Below are 26134 nucleotides of genomic sequence, written 5' to 3' on the forward strand. Positions count from 1 at the left end.
GATTAAGAAATAACTTACTAACGATTCATTTGAAAGCTCATCGCTACCCCCTGACATTACCTAACATATACATGTTTGTTCTATATCATTTTAAAATATATAGTTATCTTATTGTACATGTTTTAAACGTGTACAATAGCCATGCTACATTGTTGATTGTTTACTTACATGTAAACTACGGCTTTAAAACACGAAAATTAATTAGCTGCCATATTGTCACATCATTACAGACAGAGAGGAATTGTTTTTTGATGATAATCTCTTTTTGAAAAAATGAAATCGGCTTGAAATTGACAAACATGTCATTACTTGTAATACTATATCAATATTATGCAAGCACGTTACACAGATTCACCATGCTCTAAAGACGCAAGTATTTAAATTTTAGAAATTTTTGATTTGTTTTTGCTGACAAAATTGAAATGGATATTTCTAAGGCAGCCACTAGAAAATTTAGGATTAAAACTGCTTTCACCTGTTTCAAATGCCTTAAATTAAGACGATATGTGGTGAAAAATATACTTCAAGGTTTGTTGCTTGTGCTGTGTAGATAGAACCAATTCAAAACAGTGTGGTTGTGGCCATTGATTGACGACCTAAATTATCCCATTGACTGGGACAGATCAGGTGAACGTTTGTCTGTAACCACTGCTCACTACTTACTTATTATAGCAATTAAACTGTGGGGTCACTAAAGGTTCTTAACGCCTTTAATAATAAACTAGTTCGAAAAATTAATCCGGAATAACCTTTATGTTTTTATCTATAGTATTGATATAAATCAAACCATCGTATTATTCCTGATTCGTTTTTCGAATTACTTTATTTTCGGTGACCCCACATTTTCAGTGTTTTTAACAGGTACAAAGTGAGCAGTGGTCGTTACAGACAAACGTTCACCTAATATGTTTTAGTCAATGGGATGATTTAGGCCGTCAATCAATGGCCACAGCCACACTGTTTTGAATCTGATTCTACATTAGTATTATGTCAATGCTTGCTGTTTATACCCTTACATTTGTAAATGTCTTTTCTGTATATTAGTGAATAGTCTTGTATTTTCATGAAAATGAGAATATATGGTATGATTTCAAATGAGACAATGATTCATAAGAACTGAAATTAAGTCCATATAATATAAGCATATTGGGGCACCATATTCATAAATAATATAACTGTCAAAAGAGAAATTTAATGGCCAAGTATGCAATATAACAACTTACAAAATATGAAGAAAAGAACAAGAACAAACAGCAACTTTTATTCGAATTTGGTAGTCACAAGCCTATCGAAAAATTTTGCAACCTCAGCAACTGTATGTTATTATGCTTATTTCTTATAAAACCTATTTGATAATATATAAACAGCAACATTCAAAAACAAATAAAACAAGTTAGCTTGATGTCTACATTTTATGTGATCAGATACACATATGCGGATCACCGGCGATATAAATCTTTTTTGTGTATGACTTGTTTACCACGTTATCAAGTTGTATGTTTCTATATATTTGTGTTGGCGTTTATTGTCGTTTTACTTCGTTTCTGTTGTTCTGTTGTTTTACTCTAATAGTTGATGTGTTTCCCTCGATTTTGATTTATAATCCAGATTTGTTTTTTCTCATAGATTTACCTTTTGAACAGCGGTATACTACTTTTGCCTCACTTATATTGAATTTGTGGAGCAAAAATTGCTCAACGTTGGTTTGCTATCCGGACGAACTTTATTATCCTCTAAATAGTCCATTCGCTCTTTATATCCAGGAGAAAAAGACGCTACATTTTCTTTAGGATTTCATCAAAATGTTTGAAGTGTTCTTTAACTAATTTTCATAACCTTGCATATCTTTGAACGATTTAATAAAAATAAAAATAGGCATATAGTTAATAAAAGTATTGACAGGTAAATGCTGTTATTGTATGTTTACCACATCTTTTCATTTATCTAACGTGACATGACGGAATTCAAATACAAAACAAAAGCCCTGGTAGGAATAAATACCAAAAAGAATAAACCACTGACATTGAGATAAACTTAGATAAAATGATGGACACATGTACTGAAAATAGTTCATTCTATTATTTTCATTGTATCTTATTTGACATATATTAAAGTGTTCTCCAAAAACCACAACGATCTTGCACTCCTAATTTATCTTACAACTGTTTTATTTTGTATTTGCATAACGAAATATCAGTGTATTCGACGAAGCACAAAAACTAATTTCGAAGCATTATTTCAACACTAATGTTATTGCACTCATTCAATCAATGTATATAGCTAAGTGTTATGAATTTTATGCGACTGTCATACCAGAGGAGTTTAGCTAGCTATAGAACTAGGTTCAATCCACCATTTTCTACATAAGAAAATGCCTATACCAAGTCAGGAATATGACACTTTTTGATGTGTTTGAGCTTTTGGGATCACCATTTGATTAGAGATTTTCAGTTCTTAATTTTCCTCGGAATTTTTATGTGATTTTACTTTTACTGTCATACATGAAACCCAACGAATATGTAATCGATTTGGTATGTGACCCCAATATGTTTGCACATGAACTTAAACTGATTTATTTCCCTATTTCATTGCTGTAGCTGCATATTATGTAAACACGGCATTTTACATTTTGATTGCATACCTACTATCTACTAAGGTTAGAAGGACAGATACGTTGTTGATATGGTTTTTATGTTTTGAATGGTTCTATTGCTATTGTCTCTTTTTTTTTTTTTTATTGTATACCACATTGATAAAATTGAGAGAGTGAATAGTTATATTGTAAAATTTTATGTTTTTAATTCTTTATAAAAGCACAGAAAATCCTTAAGCAAAACGTTATTGCCTTGCACTCTTTTTATCAGTGTATAAACGTTAGTGTCATATATGAAACACCAACAAAACTTCCTCTTTATGGCATGTGACCTCGATATGTTTGCAATCGAACGTAAATAGTTGTATTGCATGGTTTCATTTATTATAAAATGTATTTACAAACAGTTTCAGTAAGACTTTCTTCCTGTTAAGGTTAGTAAAAAAGATAAGCGTTTGATGTTTACGATCAATTGGGTAAGATAACGATTCTACTGCTAGGAGATATAAATTCCGGTACATTATGTTTGTTGGTATAGCACATTAAAAAAAGGTTAATGAATGGTTACTGTGTATATTTCCATGGTTTTTTTTAATATCCATTTTCAAAGATAATATATTCGTTCATTCGGGCCCTTTATAGCTTGTTGTTCGGTGTGAGCCAATGCTCCGTGTTGACGACCGTACATTGACCTATAATGGTTTACTTTTATAAATTGTGACTTGGATAGAAAGTTGTCTCATTGGCACTTCATCTTCCTATATCTAATGGTTGCACTTTTGTAAATATAAACAATGTCATTTCCCATAGGAACATATTGTACTAGGAAGTTTAAAAAACAACATAGTCTAGAATGTCCATGGGAAGTTTTTTATGTGTATTTATATTAGTAATAAAAAGTTATGAGATAAAGCATAGAAATCATACTATACCAGTACATTAACAAAACACTATATATCAATGAATAGGTACCAGGAGAGGCCACCAGAAATCATTAACAGATAACATGTTGGAGATATCGGATATGTTCCTTACGTCGTAACTACAATTCCCTTCCCTTTCATGAATATGACCTACCGAATTAGACTATTTACCGGATTTGTAATCACTTAAGCAACACGACGGGTGCCACATGTGGAGCAGGATCTGCTTACCCTTCCGGAGCACCTGAGATCAGCCCTAGTTTTTGGTGGGGTTCGTGTTGTTTATTCTTTAGTTTTCTATGTTGTGTCGTGTGTACTATTGTTTTTCTGTTTGTCTTTTTTATTTTTAGCCATGGCGTTGTCAGTTTGTTTTAGATTTATGAGTTTGACTGTCCCTTTGGTATCTTTCGTCCCTCTTTTTGGACAGAATCACATTATTAAAATTTGAAGAAATTTTGGATACCATCAGGGGTCATCAATCATATTTTATCTGTTCGTAATCTGTTGTATTGATCTATTAACAATGTTTTCAATAGGGATTTATTATCATCTTTAATGAATAACAAAAAGATCTTATATCTGGTATTTTCAACCCCCCATCTTTAAATAACCCTATCATAACTTTTCTTTTCATCTTGTCTGGTTTTCCTGACCACAAAAAACTAAAAAAAATATCTTGAATTTCTTTTATTTTATTAGCAGGCGTGTTTGGCAAAACTGTCAATGATTGAATTAGAATAGGTAAAGCTAGTGATTTAATGACAGTGATCTTTCCAATATATGGTAAATCTCTATAAACCCAGGAATTTAGTAAGCTCTGTATTTAAGTATATAAACATTTTTCTAAAGATTGCTCATCCTCGTCCAATAAGTGACATGAGTCAGCTGCATACTGGCTTAGTAGATACTCAGAATCTTTATCTGGGTTATTGCTAAGTGCAGCAGTCATAAGATTTAAAGATAATATAAAGAGATATGGAGATAGAGGATCACCTTGTCTAACACTCCGACCAATATTAAAACATTGAGAGCAATGTCCATTATTTATAATATAGCTCTGAGATTCTGAATATAAGGTCTTGACCCATCTACAAAAAATAGGACCAAATCCTAGAAAAGACAAAGCCAAGTCTATAAATGACCACTCAAGAGTATCAAAAGCTTTCTCAAAGTCTAATAAAAGTAAAAGACCTTGTAGAATATCATCTTCTGCTTTTTCAATAATGTCAAAAATAAGCCTGGTACATTCTCCAATATACCTTCCCTTTATGAAACCTTGCTGTGTTTCACTAATTATATCCCCAGGAAAAGGTTTTATTCTATTTGCTAATGCAACTGATGCAATTTTTGTATCAACATTTAATATAGTGATAGGTCTCCAGTTTTTTAATTGAAATTTTGATTCACCCTCTTTGGAATGCATGTCATTTCTCCTAGCCGAAAAAGATCCAGTTTCGAAGCTATAATTAAAAGATTTTATAATAAAGTCATGGAGGTCTATCCAAAAGAATTTATAAAATTCTGTTGTAAAGCAATCCATCCCTGGAGATTTACCATTTTTTTTTTTATATTTTTCAATGATTTTAAGCATTCATTAGCATTCAAATTACCCTCTGACTGTACCCTCTGTTTATCAGAAAGTTTCCGGATAAAAGGATTATTTTCATCAAAAAAATAGATTTTTATGTTCTTGATGAAGAATAGAATTTGTTGAGGAGTACAATTTTTCATAAAATGATTAGTGTTCTTCTAAAATTTCACTTTGATTGAAAAGTTCTCCATTATCCTTAATTAGTTTTGGAATTATCTTTTCATTATAATTTCTTTTTCAAGATTACAAAAATAGTACATTTTTCACCTTCTGCTACCCATCTTGCATTTGCTCTTTCAATACTACCTGTTACTATTTTCTCTCTGTGTTGAACAAGTTCATTTTCTAAAATTTTAATTTCTGAATTTAATAATTCTGAGGGATCTTTTTTATAATTTTCATGTAATTTAGCTATCTTGAGTTATAAATCATTTTCAGTTTTTGTGTTTTTCTTTTTTATATAACTGACATATGATATTGTTTTCCCTCTTACCATACATTTTAAGAGTTCCCAAAACATGTGTGAGTTTACTGATAATTCTGTTTCTATGTCATTCCCAGGCAGAGAGTATTGATTTATAGTTTCCCTAATTCAATTTTTTATTTCAGTTACATAGACCATATAATGTAGTGAGCTATTATGAAATTTCCATGTGCCTTTACCTTTAATTTGATTGTAAAACTGTAAGGTCAGGTAAACTGGAGAAAGATCAGACCTGTAACGTATATCCATGTCTACATTTTTTAGAAATGGTTCAAGATCAGATGAAATCAAAAAATATATATATAATCCAAACGACTTTGCTTAAGCCCAGGACCACGCCATGTAAATCTTTTTGTATCCGGATTTAATGCTCGCCATATATCAACAAGGTCCAGGGACTCTATCATATCTAAAATTTTATCATGTGCTCTTATATTGTTTTTAGCACTATACTTTGAGGTGTCCTTATCAAAGTCTTGCACCACATTCCAGTCTCCAGCCATAATTATGGAGCTATGTTTTATACCAGATACATGTACTTGACCTTTTATATTTTCAAAAAAAAAATTGGAGAGTCCCCATTTGGACCATATATTGCAACAAGAGAGAGTCGATAATCTTGAATGGTCATATCTACAATGATAAAATTGCCTTCCTGATGCTTTTTTCTTGGTGAATAGTAACTATAAAACTTTTTTATAAGATTTGCTACCCCTCTTGAGCGGCTGGAACCAGAGCTAAAGAATGCCTTATACCCCCACTCATGTGCCCACTGTTTTTCTTTTTCTTTAGTACAATGTGTATCTGTTAATATAATTATATCATATCTTTTCCTATATCTTTAAAAACAATCTCTTCTCTTCACCTCCTCTGACAGACCCCTACAGTTAAGAGATTCTATTTTCAAACTAGTCATTTATCAAACAGTTCAATAGGCATGATAGGTGTAATATGTAACTCTATTCAACAGTCAAATGTTTTAAGTATACTATGATGGTATGTCATTTCTGATTTTTTAACATACTGACAAATTAACAATATCATACATCTAGACATCTGTAAAAAATATATAAAGTATATAAGATCACAATGAGCTTGGTAGCAATTCAGGGTTTTCAAAATAATAATTCCCGACCCTTTTGAATTCCCTCCCTTTTTACTCCCCCCTTCAGGGTCATTATAAGTAGTAACCAAATTTGCAAGACCATGAATAAGTTGTTCAAATTCCTTAAGTAATAGTTATGGTCCTGGTATAGTAAGAATTTTGATAACAGATCTGCAGGTAAATCATTTTCTCCTCATAAACTGTAGAAAACTCTATAGCCAAAATTAATTAAACATATATACAATTCCCCTTAATCCCTAATATTGCCTGTGTAACATAGTACAACATTCACTTTATAATGAATGTGCAAGTTTTACAAGCCCCTTAAGCATTTGTTAAGGCCATGATTTAATAACTTTTAAACTAAACAGTGAATTTTAGATAAAAAAATACATGTAAAATATGGACAATACATACATGTAAACAGAACTTTACTACTACACGTCATGCATGAGTAACAAACAGATAAATAAATCATAAGTATAACATGCAGCAAGGAAATAAACATATCAAGCAACATGCTATCACAAAAACAAAGCTTAAACTAAAGCAGCAAAAGCAGAATGCAGTAAACAGCTCAGCATTTTGTCAACATGAAAACACAAGATAAATAATGCAATTAAGCACCAACAGCAGTCAGCATGCTCAACTTTGGTCTAAGCTGCCATTCAATCTATTGTATTGTTTTGTTTTTTATTGAGAGTTTTAAATAAAATGAAAAACAATTTTTATGAAACCTTGTGAATAATGTGTTTGGTTCAAGATTGAAGACCTGTGCATTAAATACATAAAATGATGCGGATCGACATTAACAGTGACTTTGGTAATCCGAAATCCCGGGCTTTAAAACACAAAATCCCGAGTTCCCCAAATGTATATCCCGACATCCCGAAATTCGAAAAAAGAATTCCCGGATCCCGAAAGGATGAATTCCGAAATCCCGAGCTTAAGTTCACCCGATTCTGACGTCCCGAAAAAGGTCCTGTCCACTTACTGATGATTGACGAATCTATGTAATTTATTGTGTTTGTGTACCACGTGTTCTTAATTACATTATCATGAGCAAATAATGAAACAACAACACATAAAATAGTTATCAAAGGTACCAGGATTATAATTTAATACGCCAGACGCGCGTTTCGTCTACATAAGACTCATCGGTGACGCTCAGATCAAAATAGTTGTAAAGCCAAAGTACAAAGTTGAAGAGCATTGAGGACCCGAAATTCCAAAAAGTTGTGCCAAATACGGCTGAGGTAATCTATTCCTGGGATAAGAAAATCCTCAGTTTTTCGAATAATTCAAAGTTTTGTAAAAGGAAATTTATAAAAATGACCACATAATTGATATTCATGTAAACACCGAAGTGCTGACTACTGGGCTTGTGAAACCCTCGATGACGAAACGTCCACCACCAGTTGCATCGAACCAGTGGTGTAAATAGTTATCAAAGGTACCAGTATTATAATTTAATACGCCAGACAAAAAGTCACAACGCAAAAAAGGATTTATCATTCGTATCGAGTTAAATAGTTATCAAAGGTACAAATGTACCAGCCTCATAATTTGATACGCCATACATTCATATGTAAGACTTATCAGTGACGCTTAGATCAAAATACAGCATACTTGTGATGATGAAAACATGTAACGTAAACAGTTCATTAGTGGCAAAACATTTTTTTTATTATTACAATCATAAAAGAAATATTACACTTTTAATACTCTATCTTCTGGGAACCATACACACGTCTCCAAGAAAAACTTGCAATGGCTTTGCATTAAAAATTTACCTAAAGATTTATTTTAACAGTTTTATTGTCTGTTTATTATAGATGATATTTGCATAACGACATTTCTACGTCTTCTACGAAATGCAAAATCCTTCAACGATATCGTTTGAATCAAAATTTAACTGCACTTATTTTATCGCTGTTTATAAATAAGTGTCGTATGTGAAACACAAAAAGTCTTCCGCAATCCGATATGTGACCCAATATGTTTGCGCATTAGTGTAAACAACCTTATCAAATTTTATCGTTATTATCTCCGTAATATAAATAAAGATATTTTCCATTGCGGTTGGACACATATTTATGTAAGTAAAATTGATAATTTTTTCATTTGTTGGTTAAAGAAGTAATAAGATTTGACAGGTGATATGTTATACTCGCTTTAAAGTCTAGAATATCAGATTGAACAACAATCAGCATTTTAATAAACATATGTAAATGTTAATAATGATATTGATCATATATTTAGTACTAAATACAGAAATTTTGTGTATTTGAAAAAGTGTTTAACCCATGTGTTGTCAAAGGGAAACATTTGCTCATATAAATTTAATGTAGGCTTTGAACTGGTAGTTGTAACTGGGAGTATTTTCAGATCTGTTCTCATTGTCTTTTAGCTGTGGGTATGTGATATAAAAGTACCCATCCATGTCCACTAAGTGTGTTTGTGTTTGTATTCATCTGATGAGCTAAATTTTTTCAGCTGATTTTTATAGTATGAATCTATGTTGTTTTACGGAATATTTCGTGTTTATAGTGAACAAAAGGTAAAACATGCTACATAGAGGAACAAGTGATAAGTTTGCTGGAGTTTTTCACTGACAACATTTTTTGTTGAATTTGGAGGAGTTCTGAGCGCCTCTGCTTGCATTGCCGAAGTCGATTTATTTTCATATGGGTTAGAGTTCCTTCAGACACTTGTCCAAAACAGGAAGATAAAAGAAGACAGATCATTCATTTTCACATTAAGATGTGTTGATGAAGTTCTGTTCATTAACAATCCAAAGTTGTTTTAGTATTAATATATCTTTCAAAACTTAAATTTGAAGAGATATCAGACACATATGGACTGCCTACAGGACAGTGGTATTAACTAAAAAAGTGATTATGACTAAGTCGTCTTGAAAACCATTACAGCGTTTGTCGTTTGTTGCTGAGTGATACATTTTTGTTTCGTTCGTTTTGTGGTACATTAATTAGGCTGCTGGATTTCTCGTTTGAGTTGTTTTACATATGTGATTTAAGGGTAATTTATAGCTGACTATGCGGTATGCGCTTTGCTCATTGTAAAAGTCCATACGGTGACCTGTAGCTGTTAATTTCTGAGTCATTTGGTCTGTTTGGGAGAGTTGTCTCGGTGGCAATCATATAACATATTCTTTTTTTATACTTATTTTGAGATATGATTGTGATTATCTCTTAATTGTTTGGTGTTTTTTTTGTCCAATCTGCTGATTATGGTATTTTTGGCATTAAGACTCTATCACATATATTCATCATACAATTTGAACAACGTCTTATTAAATATTTATTGTCGTTCATTTTCAGCCAATATGTTTCAGACAGTTTAACATTTTTAAGGTATATTTTAGGATGATGACTTTGTTATAGTGCTAACTGATCTTTAAATCATCTTTTGATCAGCTGATCACACAATGCAACATTGTTTTATCAGTTAGTAAAAGGGTGTAAAAATTCATTAAAAAATTAGTAGATACATGTAATTCCTAAATTTGTTTTGGGTATATATTTGGTAAAAAATCCAAATGTTGTATTGACATAAATTCATGTACAAGATACTTTGATACCTTTTCTGAAATTCTCCAGTGATAATTTGTTTAACAGTTTATTTTCTTTCAACCAGGCATTTTGCGGATGTGTTTTTATTCTTAAGTCAACGCAATGCAGTTGTAGTGTTTTTAAACTGGTTATTATTAATATTTGTTTAACTTTTTATTTTAAGGACTGAATGAAATTAACTACTAAGCAACACAAATATGAAATTATTTCAAAGCATGTGGTGTATGTCATATTTAATTATGATATTTTATGGCGTTTGTGGTAAGTATAAAATCATGTTATTTTATCCTATAATTTGATATCTTACTATGCAGATACAGCTGTACGGATAGCGCTATGATATATCTGTATACTATACAGATATCACTTCAAAGCTCCGCCCACTACCGGACTTCATTTGTGTATTGCTGTTGACGAGTATTGTATAATAATAATAATAATAAATTCTTTATTTAAAGAGGGTAAACACAGTTAGTTACAATTACTAATCTTCCCTGAGGCCCTCATATACATGTGTGCAATACAAGTAAAAACAATTATTGGCATTACTTAAATAAGTAAAATATGCAACTAAAGAGTCATATACAATACGAACATAAATAGTCAAAATAATCTGAATTTTACTTGATATAACTCGACTTTATTCTGAACCATACTGAAGGTGATCAATGTATTATCCTTATTAAGTGAGGAGTTTGTTATCGCAAATTACATAAAATATTATGAAATATCCGCTGTATTTTTACGAGGCTAAGAAACAGGTGTAATGCCAGCTTAAGCGAGCTATTATTCCTGTTTGGAGCCGAGTACAAATACATCTGATATGTAAAGACATAAACAGTTATTGTCTTTATATCCTGCAATTAATTATGTTTGTACTTCGAAAGACACAAGAACTCACATTTTTGCATTTATTTTCGATTTGAAATCCCTTGAGGCCCGCGTAGTAATATTATATATAAAATCACAAATTCAGCTGAAGACGGGTACGCAAAATAGAATCTCGAATGGTCAACCATATAACATCGCTCAATGTGAATAATTATCTATTTTAACTAATTAAAACAATTAAAACAAACAAAAAAACATTGTTGTCCTACGATTCAGAATTTTAAACCGAACTTGACATTCACTAAACATGCATGCTGAAATAGACATGTGTGATTTTGTTACACAAGTACACATTCAAGATTGGGAATCGGTGATTGTCGTCGTAGAAAATACTGACTGTTCTGGTTAGTTTGTTATCAGACAATTTATTTAATTCTTCTTGCCCTATAGAAATGTTTGAAAAGAACGTATAAAAGTAATCGTTATTTCGCATAAGGCCAAACAAATGCGTCAATGGAATGCGACTGAATTATTCGGGTTAATGGTTTACATGTTTCACACCCGGGTTTCACAATTTTGATGAACACAATAGTAAAGCTAACTGAATTATTATCTCGTACAGGTACTGGTCCATTATAAATAAGAAGATGCGATATGAGTGCTATCAAGAAAACTATCCAACAAAGTCACAGTGTAAAAATACATTTGTCTGCAACACCTTCGCACTGCCTTTGAAAAATTAGCGGGGAAATATAACGTTACGTCCCGAAACGTCTTAAGTTTTGGCTCAATTTGTGAGTCTTACGGAAGGGATTGAGTAAACAATATTATATTACTCGATTTTTCTCAAAAACGAGTATGATGACATATATTTTTCAAAACGTTATGACGTTCCATTTTTTTTCAAAGAATAACATATCTTACTTTGGTCAAATCGACACCGTTAGAAATATTTAAAAAAAATCTAAAATGTGCATTTCAAATGTTCATTTCTTGCCGTTTTTGGGGGTAACCATAACGTTTTTGGCTTTATTTGAGTAAGAACTAATTCTTAAAATGGTAAAGTTAGATTTTTCTAACCATCTTGAACTTGAAAAAAAACAGCCATCGAAATACCATAATTCAAAATTGGGGGGTGGGGCTAATAGCGTAACTCAAGATTTTGATCATTATTCAACTTTATCTAGTACGGCATACGTTTTCAAACTTTCAAACTTTTGTATCTGTGCGTCACACATAGGTCTTGTGTGGACAAAATACACTTCTGGCGTATAAAAATTTTGAACTTGTTGCCTTGTGTTGGCTGTTGTTCGTGTGATTCTTTGTCAATTGTGTTCTCAAACTTATTTATATTGTAGTCCTGTGTTGTCATTTTGATGTTATATTTCATATGGTCATAAAAGTGCGAGGTTTGGCATGCCACAAAACCAGGTTCAACCCACCATTTTTTCCTTTAAAAATGCCCTGTACCAAGTCAGGAATATGGTCATTGTTATATTATAGTTCGTTTCTGTGTGTATTACATTATAACGTTGTGTCGTTTGTTTTCTCTTATTTTTGAGTGTAAATTCACATTGCGATAAGACGTGTCACGGTACTTGTCTATCCCAAATTCATGTATTTGGTTTTGATGTTATATATATATGTTATATTTGTTATTCTCGTGGGACTTTGTCTATGTGTGTTACATTTTAGTGTTATGTCGTTGTTCTCCTCTTATATTTAATGCGTTTCCCTCGGTTTTAGTTTGTTATCCCGATTTTGTTTTTTGTCCATGGATTTATGAGTTTTGAACAGCGGTATACTACTGTTGCCTTTATTTACCGCTAGTACACTCTTTATATCTTGATAATGTATCAATCATTTACTTCAGATCCACTCTCGCTTCGTCGTAAATATGCGTGATATATTTGCCACTGGAGCACGGGAGCAATCAATTCATCAGTTTCATATAGACGTTACGCACGATACTCGTGATACCTGACGTTACATTAAAATAACGTATATATAGTGATGCATAATCATTAGTTCTCAACTGATAATTGTCTCAAACAGTATTCCAGTACTGGTATTTTATTTTTGTTTTATATCTTATTTCTAAACGAAAATTTTAGAATTTCTTTCCGCATCTTTCTCTTTGAATTCATTTGTTTGAATAATCAATAATAATATAGTAGTCTATACATCAGTGGTTACATTGTATACAGCCAAACTATGTAGAGGGCAGTAGAACAGAAAACAATTTCCATTGTGTATATATGTAATAACTCATATATTGAAGCGTCCCTCCCCGTAATCGATTTCTCCTACTTGCGAGGTAGTAATCGTACCTTCTACTACATTCTGAGGTCACGCAGGTTCATACAAAATATGTTATCCATTCCTTTGATGTGTATGAGTTTTTTATTTTGCCATTTGCCTCGGGACTTTTTGCTAAGTGTTTTTATCGGATTTGAATGTCTTTTCTTTTTAATTAAAAAAGCGAATTACATTAAGAGATTAACAGAGTATGTGTTCATGTATTTCAATCTTGAATGAAACATGGAAGCAAATGTTTGCATATGTTGTGTCATGTGTACAATTGTTTGTCTGTTTGTCTTGTTTCATATCTAGCAATGGCGTTGTCAGTTTATTTTCGATTTATGAGTTTGACTGTCACTCTGGTATCTTTCATCCATCTTTTTTAATCACCGTATTAGTTTATAATCCTATGTTTTATTTTCGGTAATACGGACATGTTTCCGAATGCATTGTAAATGAAGGTCTTTTATTTTTTTCTTAAATTATAGCATTTTTGACCTAGTTTTTGGAATGATTAAACGATAACTCTATATATGATCATATTTGTTTGTAACATCATATTCATCAATCATTGGCATTACTTAAATAAGTAACTTTGAATATTACCTATACAAGTAATGTTGAAAACGAGGCTATTCTAGATATTACTTATATGAGTAACATTTGTTAAAATTACTTTCTATAGGTATTTCTCTATACATATTTTATTACCTAACAAATCTTGACAGCCTTCTGGTTATCATCCCATGAAATATGAAAACTAATACCACTGAAACATTAATTGCCTTTCTGACGCAATTACATTTCATATCGACGCTTCAGGGTTAAAGATCGATCTTTTGGGACTTTCATCATGTTCATAATATCACTTTCTTTGCAAATCTTAAAATTTAAGCTTAAAGTTATTTATTATGTGCCGCCTAAAGCCACTAAATAATTTACTTCACTAATTCTAATGATTTATTCTATCAAATATGTATTAAATAACTTTTACAAGTTATAATCTTATAATAGTCATTAATTGTTATAATTAATAAGGATGTTCTTATCCCAAGCATAAAAACATAGCCGTATTGGACACAACCTTTTTCAACTTTTGATCTTCAGTGCTGTACAACTTTGTACTTTTTTTCACTTTCGATCCGTTATATCTGGGCGTCACTGGTGAGTCTTGTGTGGACGAGGTGCGTTTTTGGCGTATTCAATTTTAAACCTGATGCTTTTTGTTACCCATTAATCACGTGTTTCTTTGTCTAATACGTTCTCCTATTTATTTGTATGGTAGTCCTGTAATATTATGTTGTCATTTCAATGTTATATTTAACATTGCCATTAAACCAGGTTCAACCCACCATTTTGTCCTTTAAAAATGTCATGTACCAAGTCAGGAATATGGCCATTGCTCATGTTGCTATATTATTGTTCGTTTCTGCATGTGTTACATTTAAACGTTGCGTCGTTTGTTTTCTCTTATTTTTGAGTGTAATTTCACATTGCGATAAGACGTGTCACGGTACTTGTCTATCCCAAATTCATGTATTTAGTTTTGATGTTATATTTGTTATTCTCGTGGGATTTTGTCTGATGCTTGGTCCGTTTCTGTGTTTGTTACATATAAGTGTTGTGTCGTTGTTCTCCTCTTATATTTAATGCGTTTCCCTCGGTTTTAGATTGTTATCCCGATTTTGTTTTTTGTCCATGGATTTATGAGTTTTAAACAGCGGTATACTACTGTTGCCTTTCAAATTTAATATACTCTTAATTTCATGTTATAAAATAAAGAAAACTATTTTTAATCCATGCTTCAATAGAAATTTTAAATAAATCAATTTTAGTGATTTTATCATTTTAAAGAAAACCTTTATAAGTACTTGTTTATGTTGTTAAAAGTAAAATAACAAAATTACTGAACTCCGAGGAGAATTAAAAAAGGGAAAGTCCCTAAACAAATGGCAAAATTAAAAGCTCAAACACATAAAACGAATTGATAACATCTGTCATTTTCCTGACTTGGTCAGGCATTTTTTTATGTAGAAAATGTTGGATTGAACCTGGTTTTATAGCTAGCTGAACTTCTCACTTGAATCAAAGTCGCATCAAATTTTATTATATTGACAATGATGCGTGAAACAAACAGACACAATAGGAAAAAATGTCAAAAATAGGGGTACATCAGTCAACATTGAGTTATATCTTAATCACTATTCAAACAAACAAATATGTAACACAGAAGCACAAAAAGGCATACATCAAATTTAACAACATCATTCATTGCTTTTTTATTATACGATTTTATTTATCTATGTTGAATCCACCCATGAAGGATTGAACGATTTTGAGTACTGTGACCGAATCGTTACCAAGCAACGTCACTGACTGATCATTTCGATTGACAAAAAACTAAACATGTTTATGTAAACCTCCATACTGTAATATGAGGATTGAATGTTAAATGTAATGAATTTAAAAACCAAATTGTTGTCAAATGTATTTCAGGTATTGAAGAAAAGCTGTTCTTTTCTACTACACATGGTTATTTGAAAGAATTGAATTTGGATACAATGGTATCGAGAGTAATTGCAAATCAAACTGGCACTGTATATTCATTAGCTTACGATTATAAAGACAGCTACGTGTATGTTCCAAGATATTCTTTCTCGGACATAGTTAGGTATTATGATTATGTATTATAGATAAATATCGAAAAACACATATGTCTACTGATACGAACTGTATTCATACATCATGTATATGAACATTTTTAATGAGTTGACGGATTGTTAAGAAAAAGCTATTTTGTACACAACAAACTTGGAAATTTTATTATCATGCAAGGCTAACAATTATACAAGCATTGTGTGGTGTATGATTTGTATCACGTTAAAGATTTTTAAAAATATGGATATTGTTTACGGAAGCAGAACTAGAGGGTTCATTTTTTATATAAATAAGGCCGTAAGTTTTCTAGTTTGAATTGTTTTACATTGTCATATCGGGGCCTTTTATAGCTGACTATGTGGTATAGGCTTTGCTCATTGTCGAAGTCCGTACGGTGACCTATAGTTGTTAATGTTTATGTCATTTTGGTCTCTTGTGGACAGTTGTCTCATTGGCAATCATACCACATATTCTTTTTTATATAGACTTAAAAAAGAGATTATCGATTAAAACCTTTACAAACATGACAAACTCTTTTCGTCCGTTTTGTGCGCGTGTTCGCGAGTTGAAGTCCTATTTTCTGCACTATTTCGGAGAACGAGAATGGATTGGAGTTCAAATAAAGTCTCTGGGAAAGGTGGCATGTCTTTCTGTGGTTTGTAACCTTGTTAAATAGCACAATGTATATCTAGATAAAGTACAGATCTAGTGCAAAGCAGGTTTCTATTTACATTGAACTAACATGTTTTTTCGTTAATAAGCAATTGATTTGCCTTTAAACTGTCATCAATTCATTCTCCAATGTTTATTCATTTCCTGACTCTATCAATTGTTTAAGATATTTGTAACTTGTGCTTATTCTTTTTAATTCCTCTGTTCTTGTTTGTAATCTTTATATATAGATGATAGGAAGATGTGGTATGAGTGCCAATGAGACAACTCTCCATCCAAATAATAATTTATGAACGTAAACCATTATAGGAAAAGGTACGGCTCACACCGATCAGCAAGCTTTAAAGGGGCCAATAAATTACTAGTGTAACACCATTCAAACAGGAAAACCAAAGGTCTAATTTATATAAAAACGAACCACTTATGAACCAAATAAATGTCTATTTTCTAAATTGTTTCATAGAAATTGATCCAATATCCACCCATTTAGGTGCGAATCATATCTCTGGCCTCAAACTTTAAATCTTTTATTAAAGGCGAAGGCATTCGCATACTTAGAAACACCAACAATGAAAGTGAATTTCAAACCAGAAAAAATCTTTTTATTGAAAAACTGTTAATAAGAGGATATAAACGAAAATTGGTAGAACAAATTCTATCAAAAATCAAATTCCAAGACAGGCAAATTAAATTAAAGAAAAAGAACAAAGTTGAAAATAAATACAATGTATCATTCATTACAAATTATCATCCTCAAGCAGAAAAACTTCCAAAAGTATTCAGGAAATACTGGCATCTTATTAAAACGGATTCTACAATAGGTGCTAAATTCCATAAAAACCTATCAATAGGTTTCAAAAGAAACAGGAACATTGGTGAATTAGTTAAACGAACTATAAAATAATTTATCTAAACCTCACAGTTCCTACTAAACATTTAACTGTGCGGAACTAATTAATGACCATCATGTAAATAACACATGTAAAATGATATTCTTCTGAGGACAAATTCGTACTCTGAAACGCTTAATTAATTAATTCAACATTGGTTGAAAAAGTTAAGGAAAACAAAAAACAAATCAAAAAGTGGAATTATTAAAAACACAATTCAGAAACGGTTTAAAATATTTAGAATTAAAAAGAAAAAAAAAAAAAAAAAAAAAAAAAAAAAAAAATAAATTAAAGTAAAATAGTAATAAAAGAGAAATAAATCAAAAATAAAAAATAAACAAATCAAAACAAATCAAAACAAAAACAATAGGGGTGGTCTCTGATGAAGGTTTTCCTGGAATAAAAATATTTCCGAAATAACCCGAAACATTGCGTACATAGCACAGTATCAATGTAAGGCCAGAGATATGATTCGCACCAAAATGGGTGGATATTGGATCAATTTCTATGATATTATGTCTAAAGAGGTACTGTTACGACGCATGAGGTTTGTACGGTACCTTTTGTTTTCTTCTACCTTAAACGTTTTTTTTTTCAAATTGGTACCTAATCGGGAAAGTATTTATGGTTTGTTTTATCAACTACGATCATCAACTTAAAAGCTTTTGGTTTGGGACGCACAATGAACTTTTTTATTGGCGTCTTTTTTTATATTTATTTGTAGGTTTGTTTGAATATTTAAGTCAGCTGAGTTGTATTTGTGTGATACCTATGTTAAGCGTTTTGAATGCTGTACCCCAACTATTTTCACATTCATCAATTATGTAGGTTTAATTTGCTTCCTCGGTTTTATAGCGAAACTATAAACAATTCACAAATCAAGAGGAGGTTTAACTACGTATAAAATCGGATAACACCCTCCATTTTTTTCTTGGGGGGGGGGGGATATACACCGGAACGAAATCAAGAACATGACAGTTAATTTATATTTGTTCTTATGGTTGATGTATTGGAGCGTTTAATTTTGTCAATATTTAGTGAATTTGAAATTTACTGCACTGGGCAGATCTTAAACTGGCACGATTTGATATTCATGAAAGTATTATTACTATTCTGTTTAGGTAAGCACTGCAACTCAAGATAAAATTTTGTATAACGAAATAATAATTGGTAAACGATTTGAGATAATACGTATACAGTATATGTCATGATATGTTGAACACGAGCATATCAAAAACAACATGTATTGTTTTATCTTTTCAGGTTTCAATATCCGATTAATCAAACTGTTATGTTTGAAAGAGTTGTCGAAACAAATGTACCACTAGCCATAACATTTGATTCTACAAATAGGCATCTCTACTGGGCAGAAGATAGTCCTCATAAAACGATTTTTAGATGTGATGTCGATGGATCTAACAAAACGTTAATTTTAAGTGCAAATCCAAATAATCCTTCTGCTCTGACACTTGACTTAGTAAATAGGTTAGTTCCTTTGACTCTTGAAAAATCATTTTCTTAATGTATTACAATGATTGCATTACATAAACATTATTTGAGTATAATGTGCAAAGCTACTTTCCAATTTCGAATATATGTAATGTTGTATGCAACTTCTACAAATAGTCTAACCAATTATAATGTCATGGTTTTGTTTACACTCATTCTATCAGAAAAAGATAAAATGTTTTAAAATAATTAATTATCATTGGTGTGTTTCAAGTATAATTATCGCAGAATTTAAAAATTATTATAATCGATTCTTTTAAGAAAACTACTTGCAGGTCGTCTTTTTAAACCAAATATTCATCACGTCTTAATTATACATTTTTCTTTAACGCCTTACATCGGTTTATAACGCCGAATTCATATTTTAAGTTGGTCTTTGAGCGGGATTTTACTGCTTTACTAGAACGTTTAGCTGATTTCTCATTTAAGATGCCTTATCTAAGGAGTATAAAATATGTTTTGACGGACATAAACTTCCGGATTATATAAAACAAAGGTTCCGGTAATTCCAAGTTGGTGCAAACATTTATTTCATACTCTCCTAAAAGATATTTAGATTCAGGTCTAAAAAGCTGCAGATAATCGTCTGCCTCGGATGGAAGTGTAACTTATATGATTATTACTTTAGTTTTTTTTTAACAAACAAACAAATAAAAGTTAAGAATAAGATAAATACAAACATTTTTTCAGCCTTCAATGAAAGTTTCGTGGCTAAATTAGGTTTCAAAGTTATGAGCAAAATCAGTTCTCAAAGTCCAACCAAAAATGATGGCTCCAGCATTATGAATTTAGAGGAAGGCGTGAAAGCAAGAATTGGAAACTAGCCTTCCTAGACGTCATAAGTTTTTGACTTATCGTCTGTTATGAAGATGTTCAGACTTTAAGTGAGATCGTAAATGTTTTTTTGTCAAGGAACTAAAATTGATATGACAATTAATTTTAAAAAAATTGCTTTTTTATGTACTATAAGGTGGATCTACTTTGGTGAAGAATTATATAACGGACTGATAAAAAGATTAACATTTGACGGAAAGGAATTAACAGTAATAATAAATAATCCAACAACATCTGTGTTCGGTATAGCAGTAGATATGCATGCTAATAAGATAACAATTATATATATAATAATGGGCTTGTATCATATTTTCCCTCCATTTTATTTGGCAATCGCCAATATCAGTCAGCAGGGTTTAAGAACAGCAGTTGTTCGAGCTGTTAGTCAAATGCGTTTTGTTTAAATATACTTTTTCACTTTTTTGGTCTTTTGGAAAATGTTGTTTGTACTGTTATTAGACCCTTCTACAACGAAATTTGTTTTACATGTACACGTATAAAAATTGCGGTTTTTATCCAATTTTTTTCAATTTAGACTCGTTAATATTTTTTTGTTTGGGCTTGTATCATATTTTCCCTCCGGTTAATATGATCCGTTCATCCTATATTGACTCTTAAAATTCAAGAGTCTATCTGAAATTGAGGGTTAATAATATGGCCTTCCAAATACCGTTTCGATCCCTAACATCACCGAAGAGACATATATTGTCGAGATCTAGATATAGTGTACAAAAAAATATTGACACTTTGTGTTTGTGGCATGACATCTTTGTCACAAGTTTATCATTTTCTGTTAAGCAGTAAATTTATATTAAGATCCATTTTGTTACATCTCGTGATCAATTTTATTTGGCAATCGCCAATGGCAGTCAGCAGGGTTTAAGAACAGTAGTTGTTCGACCTGTTAGTTAAATGCGTTTTGTTTAAATATACTTTTTCACTTTTTTGGTCTTTTGGAAAATGTTGTTTGTGCTGTATTTAGACCCTTCTACAACGAAATTTGTTTTACATGCACACGTATAAAAATTGCGTGTTTTATCCAACGCAATCATAGGTTTGAACGGAGTTTTTAATTTAGACTCGTTTATATATATCATAAATAGATATTAGAAGATGTGGAATAAGTGCCAATGAGACTTATCTTTTTCCAAAACCAAAAAAGAAAACCATTAAAATTTTCATAGATCACAGCAAAATATGTTTTTCATGATTTTTTTTATTAATCATTGATTTCATGAACACTTTACAGTATGCTTTATACTTAAGTGTTTACATGTTTAAAACTATGATGTCCAAGTTACCAAGATAAACACTGTGCGGTGCATATAGATGTTGATTTCTGTGTCATTTAATCTCTTGTGAAAAGTTGAATATTTGACCATCATATCACAACTTCTTATTCGTATTTTAGATTAACAATAATTACGTTTAATTTAACTGTAATATGTGTAACTGTTGTCTCCTTTATCCTACAGTATTATATGATATGTATCTCATTTTCTTGATTTATGTTCATTTTTCAATCAAATGTTCTTTCAGTTTGTGATATGTTATTTGAATAATATAGAGCAAAAAGACATTACTTAAGCTTTTGACTTGCATTGTTTTCTTATGTTTATAATTGCAGACGTACCTCGAGATCGAATTTATTGGATGGACAGTGGCACGGGTGACTTGAAGTCTGCATTATACAATGGATCTGCTACCAGAACAGTATTTAAATTAAAAAAGAATTATAACTGGGGCATTGCTTTAAATGATGATTTCATCTTCTGTGCAAGCCATACACAAATCCTTAAAATCAACAAATTTCAAGGACAAAAGGCGACAGTTGTTCATAATGATACACATCAGATCTATGGTGTTGTGTTCGTTAAACAGGAAGGTAAGATTACACGTATAACTAGAGTTTGAAATAAAATTTATGAAAGAATATTAAAATAAAAGAGTGTATCTTTAAGGTTGATCATAATTTTACACGAACCAACATAACAGGCATCTTCACTTGTATTCAATGTATTGATAAATGAGCAAAACCTTTGTATTAGTTTTAAAAATTATGACATGAAAAAATATCATTAAATATTATTTAACATGTATAACTGTTACAAAAGTATGTTAAATGTTTTGTGCTTTGTTAGGAAAATTATCAATGTTTTGTAGACATATTAAAAATGTAGTAATATAATTTGTACGTGTTGTAGTAAATTGCCTGACTTTGTTTGTGTTAATGATGTTTAATGCAAACTGTTTGTGAATTGTTTACACTCATTCTTAAGAGCGTAGACTTATGTCTATTCATTATTCTGTACCATACAATGCTTCATTTACTTACGGAAATCTAAGATAAGTCGATTCATCTAAAGGTCAACATTTTTTTTAAAGTACATATAGTATTTCAGTAATATTGTGAAGTAATATTAGCTTCAAAGCTTTCATCGTATCTAGCAAGTCGTTATTTGTAGCGAATAATGCATTTCTATGAATTTCTGTCATGTTCTTTCATTTATTTTATACCATGCTTATTTATCATCAACGAATGTATTTCAATGTTTTCATAATACCCAGTGCATAATCTCTTTGCTTAGCTTTTATTGATAAATTTTAATTTTAATATTTCAATTTGAAACATATGTTATATTGTGCAATTTTTTTTTTTTTGAAATATGCTATTACGTAGAAAAACTTAAGCATGTTGTATTCATGAATAATTACACATTGTATATTTACTAATTACAACTTTCATTTGATTATTCGATTTGAACTTCACAGCTAGGGATGATGTATAATACGCTACGGGAATACATATTTCAATAATATATATTTTTTTACGTATATTTTCAGGACGGTACTGTGACTGTTTAGTTATATCGACTTTACAAATATACGAAAATGGCAATTATGTTAAATGAATAAGACAGCAACACTAAATCATTGGGTTTAAACATATGAAAATAAGTTTTTGTTATAATAAACCAAAAATAAATATACTGATAATCATGATAATTAAGGTCTGTTATCTGATATTATATGAAATATTACAAAACAAGAGTGGAAATAAAGTAATGATGTTTACACAATGCAAAAAAAAAACAACGAAAACGTTGACAAAATCACAACAAAGAAATCTAAAAGTGGTGATCGAGCTCATACAAAAAAGGAGGAATCTTGCAATGGAAAAGGCTGTTTGCTCCATATGTTGCAACTTTGTACTTTTTTATGCCGTTTTAACCTTTTTGTTTGAGTGGAACGGACGAGTCTTGTGTAGACGATCTGCGCGTCTGGCGCAAAAACAAAACTTCAATCCTGATTTCTATGATTAGTAGATTTGTAACCTTGTGTTTATGTGTTCAGATTTCATATATCAATTGCGTACGTTGTTCTTTGCTTTCTCTAGTGGAATCATTCTAACATGAGTGTATAATATAGAAACACTACACATATATTGTAGAAATCGATAATATTATATATTCATTTGTAATGCATGTCATTATGATGTGTCTTTTGATTTATATTCTGAAACTCATTATAGAATTCATTTGGTGATGAATAAAACTATGGAATGAAGAAGTCAAAACGACTTAATCCAGACTTAACAGTAAGTGTAAATTGTACCTATTATATATCACATATTTGTAAAAGAGGCATACAACCTGATACAACTGCTTTGGTTTTTTTTTATAAGTAGCATAACAGTTTGCAACTGACAATCAGCTGCTGTATTTGATCAGGACACTAGCATTTTACCTAAAGTAACACCCCGTATTCGACTACGTTACGATAATTCACTAATGTTTTTGTTAATATTTATATAATAGATTATTATCATGGGATTTGTGTTCATCTTTCAGACAAGAAGGTGTGTATACCAACTGATACAACTTTTTAAATCGACAGATTAAATAGTCAACCGTAAGAATCACTAAGCGACGCAAATGGGTAAAAACTATTTTCACGACATTGGGTATTTAGTGTTACTATAAGGGTATGTGAAAATTCTTAAAACTGTCATATTCCTGACTTAGTACAGGCAATTTCTTATGTAAAAAATAATGAATTGAACCTGGTTTTATAGCTGAAAAACCTCTCACTAGTATGACAGTCGCATCAAAGGTCATTGTATTGACAACGATGTGTGAACAAAACATAACAAACAGACATAATAGGTAAAAAATGTAAAAACTAGGGGTACATCAGTCAACATTGTGTCATAATCTTAATCATTATAAAAAAAAATATGTGACAAAGAAGCACAAAAAGGCATATGTCAAATTTAACACCCTTTTTGCTTTTTTATTATACGATTTTATTTATCTACGACGAATTCATCCATTAGGGGTTGAATGATTTTAAGTACTTGGATCGAATCCGTACGATGCCAAGCACATGGTTAAGTAATATGCATAAGTAAAATTGTTCTTGGAAGAGAAATGTCATAGTTTTATTTAGTTAATCTCATATGCTTATAAATCTCCAGCACCTTCAACAACAAATTGGCGATCATTGATTGAATTGTTAAAATTCTCAAAAATGTTACAAGTACCTTTTTATAACTGTTAAACAAGTTATTTTATACTTTCAGTCCCAGTTCCGATGACAATGAAACTTCTAAGTGAAAGGCTTGAGAGATAGATATAAAAAAAAACTGCCTGCTACTACAAATGAACGCCTGCGGTAATATTTTTTTCTTCAAATTAGTCATTATTTTATAAAAATTTCAAGTGAGAATGATTTGGTGGGACTATAACAGCTTGTTTTAAAATCGGCAATTAAGCGTATAACCAAGGAAATAAGAAAAATATATGAGATTTCTTTTACAAACATTTTACTTACTTTTTGGGCCTTTTTACTTTTTTTATTTGAGCGTTACTAACGTACATGACGTAACTGATACGTATTTTGTTGTAGGTTGTCTGGTACACAAAATGTGAACGGTGTTGTTGATCACGTGGTTGATATATTTGTTGATTTCTCACACTTAATTAAGTTATATGTATTTTAATACTGTCCTGGACAGGTTGGCCAATTTATCAAGTACCATCTATTACAGCTGAGTAATGATACTATTACAATATTTGTTAATAAAACGCACATCACTATATATTTCCAAATAATTTAATTTAGATTGCTTTACATGAAGGGTAGCTAGCTTAACAACATAATTGAACGTCTATCATTAAACGAGCATGCACTGCTTTCCTATCAGATTTTACATATTATAAGAGTAGGAAGATTTGACATGGTAGCAGTTGCGATATCTCTCCATTAAAAACCAAATGAGGTAAAATTTTAGCAAATATAGGCCTTCAACAACTCCGACATCGATATCTTTTATATTGAAAAGCTATGTTGCATGAATTTATAATTTGATTGGTATGAGACTACGTACTATAATGATAGTCAGTTTCTGTCAATAAGAATTTTCTTTTTATTAAATTGTTTTGTATTTCTTTTCAGAACTGGGGAGCAAGGTCAACCAGAAAATAATAGAACACACTACTCAAAAACATTCCTAATAAATAAAATCACTCAAACACACTTCTGCTTCGTTATATCAATGATTAGGTGTATATATTATTGATATGCCATGTCCTGTTGACGACCGTGATAGATCATCATTGGTAGTCAAGGTCGTTGAACACCCCTTTAATTTAAAATTACATATGACATTCTTTTCAAAAGTATTTTCGATATATACTATTTTTATGAATAGATGTCATGAAAGTTTGTGATGTATTGAAGGGTTGAATCTACGTGACGACACATCAAATTGTTGAGGTAATATTTAGGAATATATAACAGTATTAATGATGTAAAGATAACACAAATGAGAAAAGAAGCTACAGACGCCAATTCCTAAGTAAAAAACAAACTAGAAATGCCGTAGCTGGAAAATAAAATAAAAAAAAAAACAATTAAAAGACAAATACTAGTATACAAAACACAACATCAAAATATTAATACTGAGAAACAGGAACTCTACCTATACCAATGATGATGTCAGGTGTTCGAGTTGAGTACGTACATAGTCATCAAATGTACCAGGCTAATAACTAAATACGCCAGACGTGTGTTTCGTCTACATAAGACGCATCAGTGACGCTCAGATCAAAAGAGTTATAATGCCATACAAGTACAAAGTTGAAGAGC

General features: G+C 31.1%; 1 protein-coding gene and 1 long non-coding RNA gene across 2 annotated transcripts in view; one reads left to right on the forward strand and one right to left on the reverse strand.

The window, feature by feature from the left end:
• Positions 1-26134, reverse strand: part of LOC143059511 (uncharacterized) — a 162689-nt gene that overhangs the window by 89936 nt on the left and 46619 nt on the right. The gene's annotated exons all lie outside the window — the stretch shown is intronic.
• Positions 15928-21975, forward strand: LOC143059810 (uncharacterized). Its single transcript, XR_012973618.1, has 3 exons — positions 15928-16092; positions 18905-19126; positions 21612-21975. It is a non-coding gene; the product is annotated as an uncharacterized LOC143059810 (long non-coding RNA).

Source organism: Mytilus galloprovincialis, chromosome 14 (genome assembly GCF_965363235.1).
Source record: "Mytilus galloprovincialis chromosome 14, xbMytGall1.hap1.1, whole genome shotgun sequence".
Taxonomy (NCBI): domain Eukaryota; kingdom Metazoa; phylum Mollusca; class Bivalvia; order Mytilida; family Mytilidae; genus Mytilus; species Mytilus galloprovincialis.